The 10,971-nt window shown below is 39.2% G+C and overlaps 1 long non-coding RNA gene across 2 annotated transcripts; it reads right to left on the bottom strand.

Annotated features, from left to right (window-relative positions):
- Positions 1 to 431: 431 nt before the first annotated feature.
- Positions 432 to 8,107, bottom strand: LOC116753143. Of its 2 annotated transcripts, XR_004349688.1 has the most exons (4): positions 7,978 to 8,107; positions 7,722 to 7,803; positions 1,732 to 1,900; positions 432 to 592 (listed from the first exon to the last, which is right to left on the bottom strand). It is a non-coding gene; the product is annotated as an uncharacterized LOC116753143 (long non-coding RNA). The 2 variants fall into 2 exon arrangements; XR_004349687.1 differs by lacking the exon at positions 1,732 to 1,900.
- Positions 8,108 to 10,971: the final 2,864 nt, after the last annotated feature.

Below are 10,971 nucleotides of genomic sequence, written 5' to 3'. Positions count from 1 at the left end.
ATTCATTGTTTACCTGAAATTCCACTTTAACTGGAAATCCTATATTTTTATTAGCTAAATCTGGCATCCCTAGGTAAGGGGAATGCAACCAATTGATTGTGGTGAGTGGAGGCCTTGAAGGACCCCTGGCGGTAGCAGTGGACCCCAGTGCATGGCAATAAGGATTGAGCAAGAAGCTGGCTATCTCGGCAGAGACCAGCACGGAGAGAGGATTGTGAGCCCAGCTGACCCTCTATATCCTCATTCCTGTTGTCAGGATGGGACATAAACTACACCTGAACTTAGATTGTGGGGGGCGGGGATGGGGGAGGAGAACAGAGAGAGAATCCTTAACTGGTGGGTAGTAACCCAAAAAGATCCGAGGGGGGGGAAACATGAAAGTGACTGAGTTATTCTGCATTGGCAAGATTGAATAGACATGAGAATTTAAGAAATAAGTTCATTTATAATGTAATCAAGTCACATTTTCACATCTAAGTCTGGGAGTGAAAATTTGTTCCTACTACAGATTAAAAAATGGGACTGATGAGAATGTCTCCAAGGTCCCTTCTGCATTGACAATTCCATAGCTATAGAGATGAGGCTTGAGGCCCTGAAAGGAAAAGTAAGACACGAGTTAGACAAGAGTGAGAATATTTCAAAACCCCTATTGAGTGCCTGGTTACAGGAGACCCAGCAAATGAGCCTGGGTGGGAAGAGGCTTGAGGAAAATCATAACCATTGTGTATTTAAGCTGTCCCTGTGTTTTGAGTTTGTTACTTCTTAAACATTTAAAGTTGAGAACTTGCTGGAGTTAATTATTATTAACAGTGAGAGGCAGCTGATTTATGCTGATTAAGCTGATTTAAGAGCTGTTTTCTTAAGAGAACTATGAACGGGCTTTCTAGGGAACCAACTGGTGAACAAGCATATTTTTACAGGGAGAGCCACATAGGACTCTTGACCCAGGAAGTCTGAAAGCCGAGGGAATTGCTGCAGAGTACACCATGTTCAGCTTCCTGCTTAAGCAAGCAGTATGTGCTGCAAGAACAGGGTGTGCCCCCTGCTTCCAGAGAAGGTGAAAGGCTTCATCTGGGGCTTCCTGATCCCTGTAGAGGAGAACATTTACCTAGACAGTGGGGAAAACACATACCAGGCAGGAAGCCAGAAGGAAAACCTTCTTAAGAGAGGTGGGGGTTTAGCCAGTTTCAGGAGGCTTGATAGAAAAACAGTAATCAGGGACTTCCCTGGTGGTGCAGTGGTTGAGAATCTGCCTGCCAGTGCAGGGGACAGGGGTTCGATCCCTGGTCTGGGAAGATCCTACATGTTGCGGAGCAACTAAGCCTGTGCACCACAACTTCTGAGCCTGTGCTCTAGAGCCCATGAGCCACAACTACTGAGCCCACACACCACAACTACTGAAGCCTGCACACCCTAGAGCCTGCCTGCTGCTACTACTGAGCCCACATGCTGCAACTACTGAAGCCTGCATTTTATAGAGTCTGCATGCTGCAACTACTGAGCCCATGTGCTGCAACTACTGAAGTCCATGCACCTAGAGCCTGTGATCTGCAACAAGAGAAGCCACCACAATGAGAAGCCTGTGTGCTGAAACGAAGAGTAGGCCCCATCTGCCACAACTAGAGAAAGCCCACACACAGCAACGAAGACCTAAAGCAGCCAAAAAAACCAAAAAAGAACAAAAAAACCAGTAATCCAGTGGAGGGGCTGGTGGAGGAGAAACATCTCTACCTGGGGCCAAGAAGACAGTTTTGTGCTCCTGCCCAGCAGTGCTCCATACTTATCTGCAGTCAGACGGCAGGCCAAGCCCTGGCAGGAGCAGGAGTGAGTAAGGCTGTTCCTACCCAGTAAGGAAGAGATGAGTCACAGATGTTGACGAACAACTCCCTTTGGGGCAACCCTGTGGCATGACACAGACAGCAGGGGTGAATGGTCATGCTGGAGCATTCAGGCAAGCAGGACATGGTTGACACCCACCAGTATATATCAATCCTACTCTACTGATCAATGCTCATACCTACAGAGTTATATATAAAGGAGTGAGTGAGGCAGAAGAACCCTGCCATGTATATCTTTATTGGCTTTGAAGGCCCTTATAAAATCCATGGAAGGCGAAAGTAGAGGCAGGCAGAGGTCATAATCATGTCACACTGCATTTTAAAGGTTGCCACTTGTGAAGAATAATGAGGAGTGAAAACTGAAGTATTGGCTATTCCTGGTATTAAGTAGCAGGCTTTAGTTTTCTAGATTGTGGTTTTTGATACCAGAACTTCTGGCAGAGATTTTGAGTGCTTTGCACTAAATCTGGGAAGACCTGTTTGACAGGAAATGCCTACTTAATTGAGAGATTCCACCCCAAATTGGAAAGAGTGGGGAGAAATTGGTCTAATAACACCATGGAACCAAGTATCATGGAAGATAACCTGTATAGCACAAAGGGAATATGAAATCAGAGAAATTTTCAGGTGGAAGTATCCAGTAAATGGGTTAGAAGCAGTGTCCATAGGCCTTGAGATCTAGTCCATAAAGTGCAGAATCAGGGAAACAAACAAAATGTAGTTAACATTTGTACACAGTGAGGTAAATATAATCCCATAGATATGAGCTGCAGTGGGAACCAATGGCTAGTCCAGGCCTGTTATACCCATGAGAAGAGCATCAGGAAGGCTAAGCCAAGAAGGAGCCAAAACTTGTTGGAAAAAAAGACTAAAGACAAGCAAAATATTTTTTAAAGAATGATGTTTGGAGCAAGAAGTATATAGAGGGTGTAGGCTTGCTGTTTGGGAAATTTAGTGCAATATTTGCAGATGAGAAAGACCAAGGGAAAATATATAATAAAGATAGTGGATCAATCACTTATAAAGCAAGCACAAAAGTTAAAAGATGAAAGTAGCAAAATTAACTAAAATTACAATAATTAGTTAAGGGATGCATGAAATAAAAAGATGTAAAATATGTCATCTAAGGTATAAAATGTGGAGGGGGTAAAATGATGGAATGTGTTCCATCACATTTTTGGAATGTGTTCAAATTTAAGTTGCTACCAGCTTAAAACAGATGACTAATTACATAGAATGATATATGTGAACCATGCAGTAACCACAAGGAAAAAACTTATAGTAGGTACACACAAAACATGAGAAAGGAATCTAAACATAATGTTAAAGAAAATCACAAAAACACAAGGGAAGAGAAAAAGAGAAGAAGAAAGGGACAAAGAAGAACTACAAAACAGCCAGAAAACAATGAACAGAATGGCAATAAGCACATATCTATCAATAATTACTTTAAATGTAAATGGACCAAATTCACCAATCAAAATACATAGAGTGGCTAAATGGGTAAGGAACAAGACCAATCTATATGCTGCCTCCAAGAGACCCACTTCAGAAGAAAAGACACACACAGTCTGAAAGTGAAGGGGTGGAAAAAGATATTCCATGCGAATGGAAAGGTGGAGTAGCTATACTCATATCAGACAAAATAGACATTAAAAAAAAGACTTAACGGGCTTCCCTGGTGGCGCAGTTGTTGAGAGTCCGCCTGCTGATGCAGGCGGTCTGGGAAGATGCCACGTGCTGTGGAGCAGCTAGGCCCGTGAGCCATGGCCGCTGAGCCTATGCGTCTGGAGCCTGTGCTCCACAACGGGAGAGACCACAACAGTGAGAGGCCCACGTACTGCAAAAAAAAAAAAAAGACTTAATGATAAAGGGGTTAATCCAGAAAGAAGATATAACATTTACAAATGTATATGCACCTAACAGAGGAGCACCAAGATATATAAAGCAAATATTAATGGATTTAAAGGGAGAAATTGAAAGCAATAAATAACAGTTGCAGACTTTAATACCCCACTTACACCAAATGGATAGATCATCCAGACAGAAAATCAATAATGATATATGGAATTTAAATGACACATTAAATCAGATTGACTTTATACACATGCATGCACACACACATGCACACATACACACACACACAACATTCTATCCAAAAGCAGCAGAATGCACATTCTTCTCAACTGTACCTGCAACATTCTCCAGGGTAAACCACATGTTAGGTCACAAAATGAGTCTCAATAAATTCAAGAAGATTTAAATCATATCAAGTATTTTCTCTGACTACAATGGTATTAAACTAGAAATCAGTAGCAAGAAAAAACAAGAAAATGTGGAGATTAAACAACATTTTTACTGAATAACTAATGGGTCATTGAAGAAATCAAAGGAGAAATTAATCTCCTAAAAAGCTTAGAGATAAATGAAAAAAAACCTAGAGATAAATGAAAATAGAAATATAGCATACCAAAATCTAGGTGATGTAGCAAAAGTGGTTCTAGGAGGGAAGTTCATAGCAATACAGGCCTACCTCAAGAAACAAGAAAAATCCCAAATAAACAATCTAACTTTACACCTAAAGGAACTAGAAAATGAAGAACAAATGAAGCTCAAAATTAGTAGAATTGACATGTATACACTACCAAATGTAAACTAGATAGCTAGTGGGAAGCAGCTGCATAGAACAGGGAGATCAGCTCGGTGCTTTGTGACCACCTAGAGGGGTGGGATAGGGAGTGTGGGAGGGAGACGTAAGAGGGAGGGGATATGGGGATATATGTATACATATAGCTGATTCACTTTGTTATGCAGCAGCAACTAACACAACAATGTAAAGCAATTATACCTCAATAAAGATGTTAAAAAAAATAAAAGATCAGAGTGGAAATAAGTGAAATAGAGACTAAGAAAACAAGAGAAGATAATCAGTGAAAGTAAGAGCTGGTTCTTTGAAAAGATAAACAAAATTTACAAACCTTTAGCTATATCGAGAGGGAGAGAGAGAAAGAGAGAGAGAGAGAGAGAGAGAGAGAGAGAGAGAGAGAGAGAGAGAGAGAAGGTAAGGGAAGAGAAAAGGCGAGAGAAGACTCAAATAAATAAAATCAGAAATTAAAAAGAAGATACAACCGATACCACAGAAATGCAAAGGATCATAAGAGAGTACTATGAATTATATGTCAACAAATTGTACAACCCAGAAGTAGATAAATTCCTAGAAACATACAATCTTCCAAGACTGAATCATGAAGAAATAAAAAATCTGAATATACTGATTACTAGTAAGGATGTTGAAACAGTAATCAAAAATCTCCCAACAAACAAAGGCCCAGGACCAGATGGATTTACTGGAGAATTCTACAAAACATTCAAAGAACATTTAATCCTTCTCAAACACTTCAAAAAAATTTAAAAGGAGAGAAAGCTTGTGCACTGAAAACTATGACACTGATGAGAGAAACTGAAGAAGGCACAAATAAATGGAAGGATAATCTGTGTTCATGGATTGGAAGAATTAATATTGTTAAAATGTCCATACTACCCAAAGTAATCTACAGACTCAATGCAATCCCTATCAAAATTCCAATGACATATTTAACAGAAATAGAACAAATAATTCTAAAATTTGTATGGAACCTCAAAAGATCCTGAATAGTCAAAACAATCTTGAGAAAGGAGAACAAAGCTGGAGGCATCATGCTCCTGATTTCAAACTATACAACAAACTATAGTAATCAAAACAGTATGCTACTGGCACAAAACCAGACACACAGACCAATTGAGAGCCCAGAAATAAACCTATGCACATATGGTCAATTAATTTACAAAAAAGGAGCAAAAGACATACAATGGAGAGAGGATATTCTCTTCAATAAATGGAGTTGGGAACACTGTACAGCCACATGCAAAAGAATGAAAATAGACCACTATCTTTCACCACACACAAAAATTAACTCAAAATGGATTAAATACTTGAATGCAAGTCCTGAAACCATTAAACTCCTAGAAGAAAACATAGGTGGTAACCTCATTTACAATGGCCATAGTGATGTTTTTGTGGATATGACTCCAAAGGCAAGGGAAACAAAAGCAAAAATAAACAAGTGGGACTACATCAAACTAAAAAGCTTCTGCACAGCAAAGGAAACCATCATCAAAGCAAAAGGGCAACCTACAGAATGGGAGAAAACATTTGCAAACCATATATCCAATAAGGGATTAATATCAAAAATATAATGAACTCATACAACTCAGGAAGAACAAAAAGCCAATTAAAAAAGGCAGAGTATTTGAATAGACATTTTTCCAAAGAAGACACACAGATGGCCAACAGACACATGAAGATGTTCAACATCACTAATTATTAGTGAAATGCTAGTCAAAACCCAGTGAGTTATCACCTCACACGTATTAGAATGGTTATTATCAAAAAGACAAGAAATAACAAATGTTGGAGAGGATGTGGAGAAAAGAGAACCGTTGTACACTGTTGGTGAGACTGTAAATTGTGCAGCCACTATGGGGAACAGTACAGAGATTCCTCAAAAACTTAAGAAAAAAAACTATCATATGACCCAGCTATTCTACTTTTGGGTATTCAAAGGACATGAAAACACTAATTTGAAAAGATATACGCACCTCTATGTTTATTGCAGCATTATTTACAATTGCCAAGATAGAGAAACAACCTAAGTGTCTGTTAATAAATGAACGGGTAAAGAAGATGTGGTATATATATAATGGAATACTACTTAGCCATAAAAAGAATTAAATTCTGCCATTTGTGACAACATGGATGGACTTTGAAGGTATTAGTGTTTACCAGAGGGGAAGGGGGTTGGGTGGGTGAAACAGGTGAAAGGGTCAACTGTAAGGTGACTGATGGTAACTAGACTTATGGTGGTGATCACTTTGTAGTAAATGCAGATGTTGAATTTTAATGCTGCACACCTGAAACTAATATAATAAAAAAGAGGTTAATCCCAGGGAGACAAGTTGAATTGGAAGGTGAAGGGTATGGGAAGGTTTTCACTTTACATATTTCTATATTCTTTAATTTTTTTTACAAGAATGTGTTTTATATATTACTTAACTGAAAGAAACATTTAAAAATACATTTTAGGGACTTCCCTGTGGCGCAGTGGTTAAGAATCCTCCTGCCAACGCAGGGGACACGGATTCGAGCCCTGGTCCAGGAAGATCCCACGTGCTGTGGAGCAACTAAGCCCGTGCGCCACAACTACTGAGTCCGCGCACCTAGATTCCGTGCTCCGCAACAAGAGAAGCCACCGCAATAAGCCCATGCACCGCAACGAAGAGCAGCTCTTACTCGCCACATCTAGAGAAAGCCCGCATGCAGCGAAGAAGACCCAGTGCAGCCAAAAATAACCAACCAACCAACCAAACAAATAAATACATACACTTTAAAAATTGATCAGGCAAGGCTTCCCTGGTGGCGCAGTGGTTGGGAGTCCGCCTGCCGATGCAGGGGACGCGGGTTCGTGCCCTGGTCCGGGAGGATCCCGCGTGCCGCGGAGCGGCTGGGCTCGTGGGCCATGGCCGCCGGGCCTGCGCGTCCGGAGCCTGTGCTCCGCAGCCGGAGAGGCCACAGCAGTGAGAGGCCTGCATACCACAAAAAAACAAAAAAAAACAAAACAAAACAAAAAAAATTGATCAGGCAAAGCAGAATGAGTTTAATGGTTCGATTTTAAAATACTGAAATAAACTCATTCTTAGTTAAAAAAACAACCAAGGAAGAATACACTGTCTGAGTGTTGCTTCTGTGTCCTCCAACAAGAGAACATTTTTCAAGCTCCATAGAGCCCAACAATACACAGAGGAGAAGGAAAGATAAGAGAAATGATACAGGCTCCAAATACTTACCTGTCAGGGTTGTGCTTGCTGAAAAATTGTTGTTAATTAACTTGGTGCAAAAGATGAAGCATGGCGAGGAGATGAAAGAGACCTTTACACAAAGGGATTTGAGTACTTATTTTAGAAGATTCTCTTTATGTGGACTATCCTCTCCTAGCACTCTGAGGAATATCTGCCAAGCTTAATGGGTGTTCTTGCCCTCCCAACTGCAAACCCTCTTAATGCCAGATTACAGAGAAAGGACATAATAGAGTTCAAACTGCACCTTACGATCAAGGTCAAAAGTCCTGCCAACTTCCCATTCTCAAAGGTAGGAGCAGAAACAGTGGGAGAGCGATAGGAGGTCCTCTGGTTTTGGGGGCAGGGGAGGGAGCTACCATGTCATTCTCTGCTAAGCTGACACCTGTTCTCAGCAGGTGACTTAATCACTAATCCCTTAAAATAGCAGCGTGTTCCCTAAGCATTCTGGGTTCCCAGTAAAAAAAAAAAGCCTCTTCAATGATTTGTTTTAAAGAGCCATACATAGTCATAATATGAAATTTGGGGAAACATTTTGGAAAACACACAGAATTAAAAAACCAAATTTGACCTCATTTTCTAGAAATAGACTCTGTTAATACTTTCTTTTATAATGTTTATTATTTTTTCTGATAATAGTGGGGCATACATAGGATTCAAATTTGGAATATAGAGAAAAGCTTACAGAATAAAATAAAATGGCCTGTAATTCCACTATTACTGATATTTTGATCTTTTTCCTTCCAGTCTTTTTTCTTTACACACACACACGTAAATTTTAAATAAAATCATATAGTATATGTAGTTTTGTATCCTATTTTTTGTACTTAATGTTATATCATGAACATTTTCTTTATCATTAAGTGCTATTCAAGAACATGATTATAATTGGTCATCTGCTATTCTACTAGATGAATTAGCCACAGTTCATCTAACCATTAGACTGGAGTGTTGGAATCTGGCTTCTTTCTACTTCTTCACCATTTGAAAATAATGCCATTATAAACAGCCTTACATGGGAATCTTCACTTAGGATCAGTTTCTAAAAGTTGAATTTCTAGTTCAGACCATGCACGTTTTTAAGGCTTTCAATACATATTGCAGCCTTGTCTTTCAGGAAGGCTGTGTCCTTTCACACTCCCCCAATGGGCAAGCCAGTGCCCATTTCTTGTCAACTGCTATTAGATTTGTAGTTTCTGTCTGAGAGGCCTCCCTGCTTTGTGCAATCCCATCGCACCACTGCCATCTTGTGTTCTCCCTCTGTGGCTTTTCTAGGAGAGAGGAAACGTCTGGTCCCTGGACTATATGAAACGTTCTCCCTACATTCCTCTGAAGATCTTCACTCCTCCGTAGTTGTTTCTAAGTTTGTTTTGAGGTGATATGGGTCCCCCTTGTTTGACCAGCTGAGTAACCCTGTCCTGCACTCAGCTCACACCTTGTCTCCTCTGCAAAGCTTCCTCTGACATTCCACGCTGGTTTAAGAATCTCTCCTTGTTACTCCCCTCAGTCCTTTCCCTGTCAAAGTTCTTGTCACATTGTACTATGTGCTCTGCTGCCTCGCCTCCAGATGTAAGCTCCCTGAGGGTATGGGCGTGTGCCTTTTCCCACTGTATGTTCAGTGCCTGATGGTGTACCTCGCAGATGTGGACATTCCATAGATGCTGAATACATGCTTACTTTATTTTAAAAATTCTTGAATGTTCACCTCTATTTCCATACCGTGTATTCTATCCTATTCCCCCTAAACATTTACTGAGAGTTTTTCTGATTACATAATCATCTTGTAGTTCTATTTATTTATTTAATCTTATTTTTCTAGCTTTATTGAGGGATAATTGACATGACATTGTGTAAGTTTAAGGTGTACAGCATGATGATTTGATACATTTATATATTGTAAAATGATTATCACAATAAGCTTAGTTAACACATCTAACACCTCACATAGATATTATGGTGGGGTTTTTTTGTGGTGAGAACTTTTAAGATTTATTGGGTTGGCCAAAAAGTTCATTTGGTTTCCATAAGCTCTTACAAAAAAACCTGAACGAACTTTTCGGCCAACCCAATAAAAAGTGAGATCATGCAGTATTTGTCTTTCTCTGTCTGACTTATTTCACTTAGCACTATGCCCTCAGTTTTCATCCATGTTGTTGCAAATGGCAGCATTTGTTTCTTCCTTATGACAATAATATTCCATTATATACATACCTGTATATACTTTTTTTTTATCCATCCATTCATCAATGGGCCTTTAGGTTGCTTCTTTGTCTTGGTTATTGTAAATAATGCTGCAATGAACATGGGAAAGTCGATATCTCTTTGAAATAGTGATTTCATTTCCTTCTGATATATACCCAGAAGCAGAATTGCTGGATCATATAGTTCTATTTGTAATTTTTTGGAGGAAACACCATACTGTTTTCCATAGTGGCTGCACCAAATTACATTCCCACCAACAGTGCACAAGAGTTTCCTTTTTGCCACATCTTTACCAACACTTGTTATTGTCTCCTGGATAATAGCCATTCTGACAGGTGTAAGGTGTTATCTCATTGTGGTTTTGATTTGCATTTTCCTGATTATTAGTGATGGTGATTACATTATAATGTGTCTGTTGACTATATACGTTCTTAGGAAAAATGTCTACTCAGGTCCTTTGCACATTTGAAAATTGGATTATGTGAGGGATTTTTATTCTTTTTTGCTATCAAGTTGTATGTATTCCTTATATATTTTAGATATTAACCCCTTATCATATGTATGATTTGCAAATGTTTCTCCCCATTCTGTATATTACTTTTCATTTTGTCAATTGACCATTTCTTTTGCTGCATGGAAGCTTTTAGTTTGATGTGGTCCCACTTGTTCATTTTTGCTTTTATTGATTGTACTTTAGATGTCATATCCAAAAAATCCTTGCCAAAACCAATGTCGAGGAGTTTTTTCCTATGTTTTCTTCTAGGAGTTTTATGGTTTCAGGTCTTCCATTCAAGTCTTTAATCCATTTTGAGTTAATTTTTGTGTATGGTGCAAGATAATTGTATAGTTTCAATTCTTTTGCATGTGGCTGTCTAGTTTTCCCAACTCAATTTATTGAAGAGACTGTCCTTTCTCCACTGTATGTTCTTTGCTCGTTTTTTGTAAATTAATTAATCATATGTGCATGGGTTTATTTCTGGGCTCTCAATTCTGTTCCATTGGTCTGTGTGTCTTTTTTTGTACTAGTACTATACTGCTT

The sequence above is a fragment of the Phocoena sinus genome, chromosome 4, assembly GCF_008692025.1.
Source record: "Phocoena sinus isolate mPhoSin1 chromosome 4, mPhoSin1.pri, whole genome shotgun sequence".
Taxonomy (NCBI): Eukaryota; Metazoa; Chordata; class Mammalia; order Artiodactyla; family Phocoenidae; genus Phocoena; species Phocoena sinus.
Note: the sequence above shows the minus strand (reverse complement) of the source record. Positions and strands in the feature narration are given on the sequence as shown.